Here is a 14,120-nt window from a genome sequence, read left to right as displayed (position 1 = left end):
CCATGGTATTTCTTGAAGGTGATTTATGTAAGAAATGAAACTTAAGAAAAAGTCAATATGGCTGTCACTGGAGGAGAGCAGGCATTAGAGCTAGGTAAAAAAAAAACAAAGACAGATTTCTGTTGAAGAATACAGTTGTCAGACTTGTGGACCTAATGCACCAAGCATGCAAGATGTGTCATGTTCCCAAATCGCTGCACTTGTAGCTGGCATTTTAGAATGAATTAGGTGGCTGGACAACAAGTACTGTGTATCCTTAAAGCTTGAAGGAAGAGACCACTTCAGATCCCCCTACATGTCTTTTTTTCCCTTTAGGTAATAAATTTTTTCCAGGAAAAGGTCAGGCCAGTGTGACAGAAAATCATTTTGATTTGAAGGCTGTTAGCAGTCACATCCTAGCATGCTTGACTTGGCTGCCTGGGTGCAAAACCCCACACTTAAAAACAAACAAGAAAAAGAAAAAGGAAACAAAAGCAAAATCTTTTTGCAAAGATAGTCACATCTACAATATAATGGAGGAGAAGAACTGAAGAACTAGAACAGTAGTAACACCAACCCAAAATATCAAGGGTCCAATCATGAATTGCCTTCTTTCTCCCCTGCACTGGCTACTTGCTTACTTTACTGGTCTGTACACTAGACGATGACGACCAGTCACTTCAGGGCCACTATACGCTTTCCCATACAGGTGGGCATGGAGTGAGCAGAAACCTGGCTCTAATCTCTCCAGATGTTCTAGCTAGCAAGCACAGCTGAGCTAGCATCTAGGTGAGGTAAGCAGTGCCAAATATAGGGGTGGCACATTATTTTCTTTTCCTATTATTTTCTTCCACCCCTAGTCTGATGTGGGGGCAGCATAGCTACATGTTTTCCCTTACTCAGTGTTCTTGTAGCCTCAAACCACTTAAAATAAAGCTTCTTAGAAGCCCTGATTTACCATATTTCTTACTAAACAAGAACACCTGGTCTGATCTGCAACTAAAAGGAAATGGCAAATGTTAACAAAAAATGATCTGGTTACAAACTAGTCAACCTTACGTTATATTACTCTGAACTGTTAATTAAACTCTTTTTATAACTCTCTCCTGTGTCTGCCTGGGGGTCATACCTTTAAATTACCTTTTAATGGGAAATTGATGTGAACAGCATGCAGCCACCAGACCAGGAAAATGTGTCCCCATTCTTAGGATGTATGCTATATGTCAATGGACATGAGGGGTTCATGCAGAATTGTTACCCTCTATTCTTGGTGGAATGAATGAAAATTAACTGTCAGGAAAGGCACACAGAACTGTAACATGAAGATAGAAAATGAGCACTGCGCAGAGATCTGAGAAATGAACACAGGATAAGTGGGATAACTATGAAAAAAGGGCAAAAATAGCCACTGGAAATATCTGAAAGTATATTCAACTAGACAAACAGGTCCAGGAACAACGTGGCTCTCATTCATCTATTGATTCACTGCAGTTACACAAGGGACGAATTTGGCATGATATTTTTTTTTAAATCACACACACACTACTTAGATGTATGCTGTAATGTTTCTAAGCTTTTCTATCAAGCAATGTACACTTTAAAAGATTAACTGCTATAAAGTACATGACAGATTAAAAGAGTCAAGGAGATTACTGAGAAGGTGAGCTGCTACAACATCTCAACCCCCACCAAAAAAAAAAGAATAAAGTGGAGATTATTCCTGTAAAATAAAACAAAGAACGGACCTGCGAATAAAAAGTTAAAGATGAACCATTAGCTCTGAAACCGTTTTTATTTCATTATTATGGCTGCCCTACTAACATAACAGTAAAAATTATTTTGACATAAGCATGGTTTTTAGCACCATAAAGTTGTTCTACAAAAGAGATACCAATTTTTGCTTGCTTTATCTGCTTCTAAAAAAATCTAGATGAAGTACCATGACATTAGCTTCATCTCTCTGTAAAACAGATGAATGGTACAGAGCATAAAGTCATTTAAAATAGGGCACCCTTTGAAGGAAAATAAAAACATCTAAAGTTGAGCCAAACTCTGCCCTGACTTTTTAGCACATAGAACTCCTAAGAAGCCAATATGTTGCACAGAGCATAGGTGAGAGAAGAATTTGGCTCAAATAATGACTAACAGAAGTGGATACCAGCTAAGAATTCTAATGCTACGAAGATGACAATTCTCAGCAGTGTCACCCCTTTCTTAACATATCAAATAGCAAGAAGGAGCTGTTATTGCCACAATCACACATTGAATACAGTCAGCCAAACCCCTGGTCCAACTCCAGCTGCTTTATAAGTCAGAACAACCCCGAAGGTGCTCCGATTTATGCGAGAGGCCAGACAACCCCAGGAATAGAGGAGCATAAAATCTGAACTGTGGTGTAAACAACAGTTATCAGTACTGTCTTTTTAAATATGTGCACAGACACATGTAACATCATCTCCTAGCCATCTTTCATTGGTAAACCAGTTCTTTCTTCAGGCTAAAATAAGAACAAAAGGAAGATTTTTTTCAAAGTTACTGTACAGATTTAGCCCTTGGCTAAAAGACCTTTGTTAACATTCAAAGCAAAAACTGTAAGCCTCAGAAACCCAGTGAAATCTCACACCCTCAAACTCTGATGTTTATTATGGAAATTATGATTACAGCTGTATCAGGGCTGTGTCGCGCTGTGTACCTCAATTCCTAGTCATTCCAAAATAACCACTGCATATTTACTGTGTAGACTCGAAGTTCATCAGATCTAATTCAGCAAAGGCTTGCCTCAAATCATAAGGCTAGATGTTGTTTCTGGTTATGAGCCCACAGTGGGAGACAGAAAAGTAGTGAGAACCCCCCTTCACCTTCTGCTGCTGAGCAGATGATCTGGAGCTTGGGTCTGTGCCGATAAAATAAATATAAAAGACAATTTGGCACTTCACATCCTATTCCTCCCCTATTGTGAAGGGCCAGCATGAGAGGAGATGATAATCTGCTGCTGGTATAGGTCTTCAGCCAATTACTAACCCCCTGGAGCAAGAGGGAAGCAAGGAGGGAATCGTGGCTATAAACTGTATAGTCTGAAGAAAACTCTCTCAAATCTTGTTTTGCAGTGGGATTCTGAGAGTGAATGACAGGCAAATTCTTTCCTATTATCTCTCTCTCAAAAAAAGTTACATTACAAAACTGCATTACATGTGAGTGTTCACTTCCATACCATGTTTCAGGACTGACAACATGCTCTCCGAGATTCAACTTGTGACATCCAGAGGTTTGTACCATGTTTGTCTTTACTGACCCTATACTCCAGTAACCCCAGAAACAGCAGGAAATCAGTTTTCTTTGCAGATAAGCTAAGCAAAGGGCAGCATGTGGCCTGGTTTCATTTGGCTATCAGACTTCTGAACGAGATCTCAAATAAGAGAAAATAAACCACCAAGTTCCCCTGCTAGAAAAGATGCTGCCCAGAGAAAACTCAGCTGCTAAGATTCCAGCATACCTAGTAATTTTGCACTGGATGAGTGGAACATTTGAGTGCACAAAATCTCGAGGACGCAGTTGGAAACAAAAGAGTGCACAGCAAGTAACTTCCAAATGGTTAAAGGCATACAAAGATATGAAATAGGATGTAAACATATCTTCTTGGAATCCAGAGAGGTAAACTACAAAAAGTATCCTTTTTGTGCAGGGGCTATCTGTAGTGGATTCTCTCTCAAAGTACCTGCCTCTGCTGTTTGCTATCAGAGCAACTAAAGCTTCACGGAATGGTACTACAGAAGGAGAAAAATGTCCTGTTCACTATACAGACACTTTGCCCTTTTTGGCGGGGCCTTAGTAGGCAACTAGTTTTTTTTAGTGGCGATGCTGGGAAAGTAACTTTTAATAGGCAATCAGTTATAACTGTAACAAGTTACTGGAAAATTTTTGTAGACAGTTCCAGTTCCAAATTACTTGGAAATGTAATCATCAGCAGTCATTTACTTCTAGTTACTTTTTCTTACATTGCATATTGTAGTGACACTTTGCAAAGAATAAGACTGAAGAAACACACGAGTTCTCTCCCCTTAGGAAACCAAGAAAATTCAGAAACATAGTAAAGGATTCAAGACAGTACTGGCTGCCATTTCAAATGATTTATAGCAATTATTGTTGCATTGCACTCTTATATTTTGTGAATCTCTTTAAAATATTTTGGGCTAAAAAATGCTACAAAAATGTAAGATATAACATGAGAAAATATTAGTGCTGATAGCTATAGTACAGCAGAAAAATTCCATTTTTTTTTTTAATATTAAGGTCCACAATCCCTTTACAAGAGGGTTTTTAACCTGCTGTAAGCTTTGGGGGTAAAATCAGACCTCCCTATCACTCGCAAGCAGGGAAAGACCCTCCTCCTAAAGAGCTCACTGTTTGAGACAACATGTTTATGGTTAAAATATTTTCACTTTCTACAGAGAACCTAGCTGACAGAAATATGGATGCCTGACTAGCCAAGAAGGCTAATTTAATGTATAGGGTACAACGGCAATTTTTTTGGTGGCGCTAAAGCAGGAGTGGATAAATTTTTGGTCCGAGGGCCACATCTGATTGGGAAAATTACATGCAGGGCCATGAATGTAGGGCTGGGGCAGGGGGTTGGGATGCGGGGGGGGGGAGTGCAGTGTGCAGGAAGGGGCTCAGGGTAAGGGGTTGGGGCACAGGAAGGGTACGGGGTGCAGTGGGGGGGCTCAAGGCAGGGGATTTGGGTGGAGGAGGGGTGCAGGATGCAGCAGGGAGCTCAGGGTAGGGGGTTGGGATGCAGGAGGGGTGGGGCAGGGGCTAAAGGCAGGGAGTTGGGGTGCAGGGAGGGTTCGGGGTCCAGGCTCTGGCCCAGCCCCGCTTACCTTGAGCAGCTCTAGGGTGGCAGCAGCACACAGTGGGGCTAAGACAAACTCCCTGCCTGTCCTGGGCCCATGCCGCTCCCAGAAGCGGCCAGTACCACATCCCTGCGGCCCCTGGGGAAGGGGCAGAGGGCTCCGCGCGCTGCCCTCGCCTGTGGGTACCTTCCCTGCAGCTCCCAGTGGCCAGGAACAGGGAACCACAGACAATGGGAGCTTTGGGGGAGGTACACGCAGGCAAGGGCAGTGTGCGGAGCCCTCTGCCCGCCCCCCCAGGGGCCGCAGGGACTGGTGCTGGCCGCTTCCGGGAGCGGCGCAGGGCCAGGGCAGGCAGGGAGTCTGCCTTAGACCCGCAACACCACAGGGGTGGCAATCCCACGGGCCAGATCCAAAGCCCTGACGGGTCAGATTTGGCCCGCAGGCCATAGTTTGCCCACCCCTGTGCTAAAAGGCATGTTATAAGTGAGATGTCAAGGCTGTGCCATGTGTATGAGCAGATAGTGCATCTGTGAAGCTTCTCTTAAGGAGCATTTGCTGTTTGGACAGAAATCTTTTCCTTCTGATGTACCCAGGTGTCAAGGTTCCTCCCCCACTCTGAACTCTAGGGTACAGATGTGGGGACCTGCATGAAAAACCTCCTAAGCTTCTCTTTACCAGCTTAGGTCAAAACTTCCCCAAGGTACAAAATATTACACCCGTTATCCTTGGACTGGCCGCTACCACCACCAAACTAATACTGGTTACTGGGGAAGAGCTGTTTGGACGCGTCTTTCCCCGCAAAATACTTCCCAAAACCCTGCACCCCACTTCCTGGACAAGGTTTGGTAAAAAGCCTCACCAATTTGCCTCGGTGACTACAGACCCAGACCCTTGGATCTTAAGAACAATGAACAATCCTCCCAACACTTGCACCCCCCCTTTCCTGGGAAATGTTGGATAAAAAGCCTCACCAATTTGCATAGGTGACCACAGACCCAAACCCTTGGATCTGAGAACAATGAAAAAGCATTCAGTTTTTTACAAGAAGACTTTTAATAAAAAATAGAAGTAAATAGAAATAAAGAAATCCCCCCTGTAAAATCAGGATGGTAGATATCTTACAGGGTAATTAGATTCAAAAACATAGAGAACCCCTCTAGGCAAAACCTTAAGTTACAAAAAAGATACACAGACAGAAATAGTTATTCTATTCAGCACAATTCTTTTCTCAGCCATTTAAAGAAATCATAATCTAACACATACCTAGCTAGATTACTTACTAAAAGTTCTAAGACTCCATTCCTGTTCTGTCCCTGGCCAAGACGACTACAGACAGACCCAGACCCTTTGTTTCTCTCCCTCCTCCCAGCTTTTGAAAGTATCTTGTCTCCTCATTGGTCATTTTGGTCAGGTGCCAGCGAGGTTACCTTTAGCTTCTTAACCCTTTACAGGTGAGAGGAGCTTTCCCCTGGCCAGGAGGGATTTCAAAGGGGTTTACCCTTCCCTTTATATTTATGACACGCCCCCCAAATCTCAGCTAGGGTGAAACACTGGCTGGGATTTCTTCCTGGAGCTCTAGGAAAACAGAGTTAATAAGACACATGCATCTCTAAATATACTACCAAGTACATAAAGACTAACAATATTTTCCACATCTCAAGGACGATTTTAACCAGTTGATTCTGGGAAACTTTCACGGGAGAGTGCATCAGCCACTTTGTTAGAAGCTCCTGAGATGTGTTGGATGTCGAAATCAAAATCTTGGAGAGCTAAACTCCACCGAAGAAGTTTTTTGTTAGTTTCTTTGACGGTGTGAAGCCACTTTAGTGCAGCATGGTCGGTTTGCAGGTGGAAACGCCGTCCCCAAACATATGGGCGTAGCTTTTCCAGAGCGTAGACAATGGCATAACATTCTTTTTCAGTGACTGACCAGTTGCTTTCCCTCTCAGACAGTTTTTTGCTGAGAAACACTACAGGGTGGAATTCTTGATCAGGTCCTTTCTGCATTAAAACTGCTCCCACACCACGCTCGGATGCATCTGTGGTTACTAGGAACGGTTTGTCAAAGTCTGGGGCCCTTAGTACAGGGTCAGACATGAGTGTCGCTTTAAGCTTGTTAAAGGCCTTCTGACACTTTCCGGTCCACTGAACAGCATTTGGCTGTTTCTTTTTGGTTAGGTCTGTCAGTGGGGCAGCGATTTGGCTGTAGTGCGGTACAAATCGTCTGTAATAACCGGCCAAGCCTAAGAAGGATTGAACCTGTTTCTTTGACTTTGGGACAGGCCACTTTTGGATAGCATCCACTTTGGCCTGTAGGGGGCTGATAGTTCCTTGACCCACCTGGTGTCCAAGGTAAGTCACTCTGTTTAGGCCTATTTGACACTTCTTAGCCTTAACAGTTAGTCCTGCCTCCCTTATGCGCTCAAGGACTTTTTGTAGATGTTCCAGGTGGTCTGCCCAGGAATCCGAAAATATGGCCACATCGTCAAGGTAGGCGACTGCATATTCTCCTAATCCCGCTAGGAGACCATCTACAAGTCTTTGGAAAGTGGCGGGTGCATTTCGCAGCCCGAAAGGGAGTACATTAAATTCATACAGCCCGAGATGTGTGATGAAGGCTGACCTTTCCTTGGCAGATTCATCTAGCGGTACCTGCCAGTACCCCGTGGTTAAGTCCAAGGTAGAGATGAACTGGGCCCGTCCCAGTTTCTCTAATAGTTCATCAGTGCGTGGCATTGGATAGTTGTCTGGGCGAGTTACAGCATTTAGCTTACGGTAGTCCACGCAAAAACGTATTTCCCCATCTGGTTTGGGAACTAGAACCACTAGAGATGCCCATGCACTTTCAGAGGGGCGGATTACACCCATCTGTAACATATCCTGGATCTCCCGTTCTATAGCAGTTTTAGCTTGAGGAGACACCCGGTAAGGGTGGACCCTAACTGGGTGAGCATTACCTGTGTCAATGGAGTGGTATGCCCGTTCAGTCAGTCCTGGGGTGGCTGAGAACGTTGGCGCGTAGCTAGTGCACAGCTCCTGGATCTGCTGTCGCTGCATACGCCCAAGGGTCATGGAGAGGTTCACCTCTTCCACACCACCAGCACATTTCCCTTCGTAATAGACACCTTCAGGCCACTCAGCGTCGTCTCCTCCCTGGGCTGTAAACTGACAAACCTTTAATTCTCTGGAATAAAAGGGCTTTAGAGAATTAATATGATACACCTTAGGCTTTCGGTTGGAGGTGGGGAATGCTATGAGATAATTAACAGCTCCCAGGCGCTCCTGGACCACGAATGGCCCTTCCCACGATGCTTCCATTTTATGGGCCTGGAGCGCCTTTAAGACCATGACCTGGTCTCCTACTTTGAAGGAACGCTCTCTGGCATGTTTATCATACCAGGCTTTTTGCTCTTTTTGAGCATCCTGTAAGTTTTCTCTAGCAAGGGCTAAAGAGGTTCGGAGGGTGTTTTGTAGGTTGGTTACAAAGTCCAGAATGTTAGTTCCTGGAGAAGGTGTAAATCCCTCCCATTGCTGCTTCACCAACTGCAATGGCCCCTTAACCTCATGGCCATATACAAGTTCAAATGGGGAAAACCCTAAACTGGGATGTGGTACAGCTCTGTAGGCAAAGAGCAACTGCTGCAATACTAGGTCCCAATCATTGGAGTGCTCATTTACGAATTTACGTATCATGGCCCCCAAAGTTCCATTAAACTTCTCCACCATGCCATTTGTTTGATGATGGTAAGGAGTGGCAACCAAGTGATTTACCCCATGAGCTTCCCAAAGGTTTTTCATAGTTCCTGCCAGGAAATTAGTCCCTGCATCTGTGAGGATGTTGGAGGGCCAACCTACCCTGGCAAAAATGTCTGCTAGTGCCTGGCACACACTTTTAGCCCTGGTGTTGCTTAGAGCTACTGCTTCCGGCCATCGGGTGGCAAAATCCATGAAAGTCAGTATGTACTGCTTTCCTCTGGGTGTCTTTTTCGGAAAAGGACCCAGAATATCCACAGCTACTCGCTGAAATGGAACTTCAATGATGGAGAGTGGCTGGAGAGGAGCTTTGACCTGGTCTTGGGGTTTTCCCACTCTTTGGCACACCTCACAAGACTGGACATAGGTAGAAACATCCTTGCCCATTCCCTCCCAGTGGAATGACCCCCCCAAACGGTCTTTGGTCCTGTTCACCCCGGCATGGCCACTAGGGTGATCATGGGCTAAGCTCAAGAGCTTGGCCCGGTATTTAGTTGGAACTACCAACTGTCTCTGAGGATGCCAGTCTTCCTGGTGTCCCCCAGAAAGAGTTTCCTTGTATAAAAGTCCTCTTTCTACAACAAACCTGGATCGATTAGAAGAGCTGAGAGGCGGTGGGTTGCTCTGTGCCGCCGTCCACGCTCTCTGGAGGCTTTCATCTGCTTCCTGTTCGGTCTGGAACTGTTCCCTTGATGCTGGAGACATCAGTTCCTCATTGGATTGGGGACATAGGCTTGGTCCCTCTGGAAGCGATATAGGGGATGGAGCTGTTTCTGTTGACTGTGAACCGCTCTCCGCTGGTGCACTATGTTGGGATTCAGGCTCCGGCTGAGCCTCTTGTGTAGGGTTATCGGCTGCTGCCAGTTCAGGTTCGGTGGGGCCCTCTGGTGTTGAGGTTGCAAGTACTGGATTCAGTGCTGGCACGGGGTCTGGTGTTGGTTGTTTGGCTGGTTCCGGTTCTGGGACTGGTTCCGTCTGGGTCTCTGGGACTGGATCCACTACTGCTGTTGCAGACATTGGCCTGGGGTCCGGGTCCATCACCTCTGACCGGGCCCTGATAGAAGTTTCCGGAACAGAGCTAGGCCCCACGGCTTGTTTAGCCTGGCTGCGGGTGACCGTTCCCACCCTCTTGGCCTGCTTCACGTGATTGGCCAAGTCTTCCCCCAACAGCATGGGGATGGGATAATCATCATAGACTGCAAAAGTCCACATTCCTGACCAGCCCTTGTACTGGACAGGCAACTTGGCTGTAGGCAAATTGAAAGAGTTGGACTTGAAGGGTTGAATCGTCACTTGGATCTCTGGGTTGATTAAATTGGGGTCCACTAAGGAAGCAAGGATAGCTGACACTTGTGCTCCGGTGTCCCTCCACGCGGTGACCTTCTTCCCGCCCACACTCACAGTTTCCCTCCGCTCCAAGGGTATCTGGGCCTGTGGACCTCTGGTGTGATTCCGGTGCAATGAACTGTAATCTGTTGGGGTTCTTGGGGCAGTTGGCCTTTACATGCCCCAGCTCGTTACATTTAAAACATCGTCCAGCTGACGGGTCACCGGGGCGAGGTGGGTTGCTGGAGAACGGGGTGGTGGGACGATAAGGGGTCTGGAGGGTTCTTTGGGAGGTAGGTGGGGCTTTGGGCGGCCCCCGGTAATAGGGTGTGGTCTGGGGTGGTCCCTTCTGGTCTCCGCTCCAACTGCGACCAGTTTTCTTCTTCTCTGCCACCTCCACCCATCTGGCTCCAATCTCTCCTGCCTCGATTACAGTTTTGGGTTTCCCATCTAGGATGTATCTTTCTATTTCCTCAGGAACACCCTCTAAGAATTGTTCCATTTGCATTAGGAAGGGCAAATTTACTGGAGATTCAACACTTGCTCCTGATATCCAGGCATCCCAATGTTTCACAATGTGGTAGGCATGTCGGGTAAATGATATGTCTGGTTTCCACCTTAGGGCTCGGAACCTCCGACGAGACTGCTCGGGTGTTATCCCCATTCTGACTCTCGCCTTGGATTTAAACAGTTCATACTTGTTCATCTGTTCTTTAGGCATTTCAGCTGCCACCTCAGCTAAGGGTCCACTGAGCTGCGGCCTCAGCTCTACCATGTATTGGTCAGTAGAGATGTTGTACCCAAGGCAGGCCCTTTCGAAGTTTTCTAAGAAGGCCTCAGTATCATCACCTGCCTTGTAGGTGGGGAACTTTCTGGGATGGGAAGTGGTACCTGGAGAAGGATTGCTAGGGTTTGTTGGTATATTCTGCTGGGCCTTTATCCTCTCCATCTCCTCCACATGCTTCCTTGCCTCCATTTCCCTCTTGTGGGCAGCCTCCTGTACCTCCTTCTCCAGCCGCATGAGTTCTATCTGTCTTTCATGTTCCCTTTGTTTTTCCTCAGCCTGAAATTTGGCTAATTCCAGCTGTAGTCGAGCCGAGGATTTGGCCATTCTAACCTCTCTGTTTTTAACTAACTTTACACCCGAGGTTTAGAAATAAACAAACAAAACTTGGCTGTAAAATTTTGCTGTGCTGGAATAGAATACCTATTCTCTGATAGTGATTGTCAGCCTACAGAAAAAGACAATTCCCTTGTCTCTGCTCTGGGCCCAAATTAAAGCAAAAAACCTCCAACTACTTGGAAACCTGCTTACCCAGCCCAAAGGAAAAAAAAATTTCTTTTCAAGCCTGTGCTCCTTGTAAAACAAAAAAAAATCAAAATCCTAAAAAAAACCCTGCCACTTTTGTCTCCAGGCAAATGGGTAGAGCACACACCCCCTATTTACTTTTAGGAAGAAAAGAAAAAAAAAACCTCTGGGTTGGAAGACTGTGAATTTCCCTGCAGGAGTTAAGTACCCTGCCTCCAGGCAAAGAAAACCTGCAATTCACAAGATAATCCCCTTTTGTCTCTGCTTGGCCACAAAGCAGAGGGAAACCAAGCTGCTTTCAGTTTCAAAGCTGCTTTCTGGACTTCCTAAAAATTCCTTTTTAAAATCTGTATTTCTAGTTCAAAAAATCTCAACTGGATCTCAAAATGATTTCAGGTTAATCCCACCACTGTGCCACCATGTCACGGTTCCTCCCCCACTCTGAACTCTAGGGTACAGATGTGGGGACCTGCATGAAAAACCTCCTAAGCTTATCTTTACCAGCTTAGGTCAAAACTTCCCCAAGGTACAAAATATTACATCCGTTATCCTTGGACTGGCCGCTACCACCACCAAATACTGGTTACTGGGGAAGAGCTGTTTGGACGCGTCCTTCCCCCCAAAATACTTCCCAAAACCTTGCACCCCACTTCCTGGATAAGGTTTGGTAAAAAGCCTCACCAATTTGCCTAGGTGACTACAGACCCAAACCCTTGGATCTGAGAACAATGAAAAAGCATTCAGTGTTTTACAAGAAGACTTTTAATAAAAAATAGAAGTAAATAGACATAAAGAAATCCCCCCTGTAAAATCAGGATGGTAGATATCTTACAGGGTAATTAGATTCAAAAACATAGAGAACCCCTCTAGGCAAAACCTTAAGTTACAAAAAAGATACACAGACAGAAATAGTTATTCTATTCAGCACAATTCTTTTCTCAGCCATTTAAAGAAATCATAATCTAACACATACCTAGCTAGATTACTTACTAAAAGTTCTAAGACTCCATTCCTGTTCTGTCCCTGGCCAAGACTACTACAGACAGACCCAGACCCTTTGTTTCTCTCCCTCCTCCCAGCTTTTGAAAGTATCTTGTCTCCTCATTGGTCATTTTGGTAAGGTGCCAGCGAGGTTACCTTTAGCTTCTTAACCCTTTACAGGTGAGAGGAGCTTTCCCCTGGCCAGGAGGGATTTCAAAGGGGTTTACCCTTCCCTTTATATTTATGACACCTTCCCTTTATATTTATGACACCAGGATACTCAGCCTTTCAGTATAGTGATTTTAATTTCCATAGAATTTCTTCTAGAAGGTTTCACTAAGACATGTTTTGCCTGCAGTGATAGAGTGGTACCCTATAATCCTTGCACCAATACATGTATTTCAGCCAACTACTGGAATAAGGCCTATTTAAAAAACTATGCTTAGATCCAGAAATATGCCAACCCACATTGTATAAGTTTCTTCTTCAGATATTGACTTTCAAAAGCAAAGCAGCAAAGCTCAGGCTGTCAGTGTCTGGATGCAGGATGTTTGTTTTATGTTTGTGTATAATGACTAGTCTGATGGAGCCCAAGTCCTTGTTTGGGGCCACTAAAAGCCACCATAATACAAATATATTAAATAAAATAACATATCACAGTGGCTTTGTTGCTAATTTACTAGGTCACAGAACCCTGGTCCTTAGACAATATAGGACTGCTAGTATAACAGGTTCATTGCCCTTCTTTATTTTCTGTCATGTCATCTGCACCACAGGAAAAGAGAAAAAGGTACACAGAAAAGATGTGGACTCCTGGATCCCATTATGTAGAGAAGGAACAATGGGCTGAGGGAGTGGGGAGGTGTCTCACCGCTAGTCCTGAAGTAAATGGGTCACATCATCAGTCTACTAAAAGGACTGACTGGAGATGGAAATACTTCTGGATGCAGACTTCATTTCACCTGTTGCAAACTTTCCCTGCTAAAACAATCTATGTTTGTTTTCAACTGCTCTTGAGGTACAAGTGTGATGTTGTACTCCATATGTTTTATGGAAATATGCTTATAAGTGTGAATATAATGTAACTGGAATATGCTTCATGCAAAAGGTCTCTTGTAAGGTATCATTACAAAGCTTATAATCTACTGAGTGTGTTCACCCTACTTGTTTGCATGTATTATTTCTATGTCTGGAGTTAGGAGAATAAGATATAATCTTAGGTTTCAGAGTAACAGCCGTGTTAGTCTGTATTCGCAAAAAGAAAAGGAGTACTTGTGGCACCTTAGAGACTAACCAATTTATTTGAGCATGAGGTTTCGTGAGCTACAGCTCACTTTTGCATCCGATGCAGCATCCGATGAAGTGAGCTGTAGCTCATGAAAGCTCATGCTCAAATAAATTGGTTAGTCTCTAAGGTGCCACAAGTACTCCTTTTCTTTAAGATATAATCTTGTATTACACATTAAGTGGAAGCCATTAAGGGTGCTTCAGAATCAATGAACTGTGAATGGGTTTGTTTACCTGCAAACCTCCCTGGGTACAGGCCAGCCCTGGAGGAATGAAGAATGAGGTCTCACAGGACATGTGACCATGTCTCAGGATACTGGTATCCATCTTAAACCTGGTGCTTTTCCATTTAGAAGGAGGGGGCGGTTCCAGAGAGACAAAGGGTTCCCACCTTGGGCCAAAGCTATAAAAGGGGGTGGAACAGAACAAGGGGGGTCCCAGTCATTACAAAGCCCCTGCTTTTCACCCAAGATGCCTGCTGAAACTAACAAGGACTGTACCAGGGGAAAGGATTGGGCTCAGACTAGGAAGGGGTCTAGTCTGTGAAAGACGCTTATTGGAACATCTGAGGGTGAGATATTATCTGTATCAGTTTCTTAATGTATTGGGTTTAGACTTGCGTGTTTTTGCTTGGT

At 44.9% G+C, this 14,120-nt stretch overlaps 1 protein-coding gene across 2 annotated transcripts in view; it reads right to left on the bottom strand.

Annotated features, from left to right (window-relative positions):
* SASH1 (SAM and SH3 domain containing 1) overlaps positions 1 to 14,120 on the bottom strand; it is an 868,162-nt gene that overhangs the window by 697,867 nt on the left and 156,175 nt on the right. The window lies entirely within an intron of this gene.

This window comes from Lepidochelys olivacea (assembly GCF_965140295.1).
Source record: "Lepidochelys olivacea isolate rLepOli2 genome assembly, chromosome: 3".
In the NCBI taxonomy this organism is placed as follows: domain Eukaryota; kingdom Metazoa; phylum Chordata; order Testudines; family Cheloniidae; genus Lepidochelys; species Lepidochelys olivacea.
The sequence above is the reverse complement of the archived record's forward strand: the minus strand, read 5'-3'. Positions and strand labels throughout refer to the sequence as shown.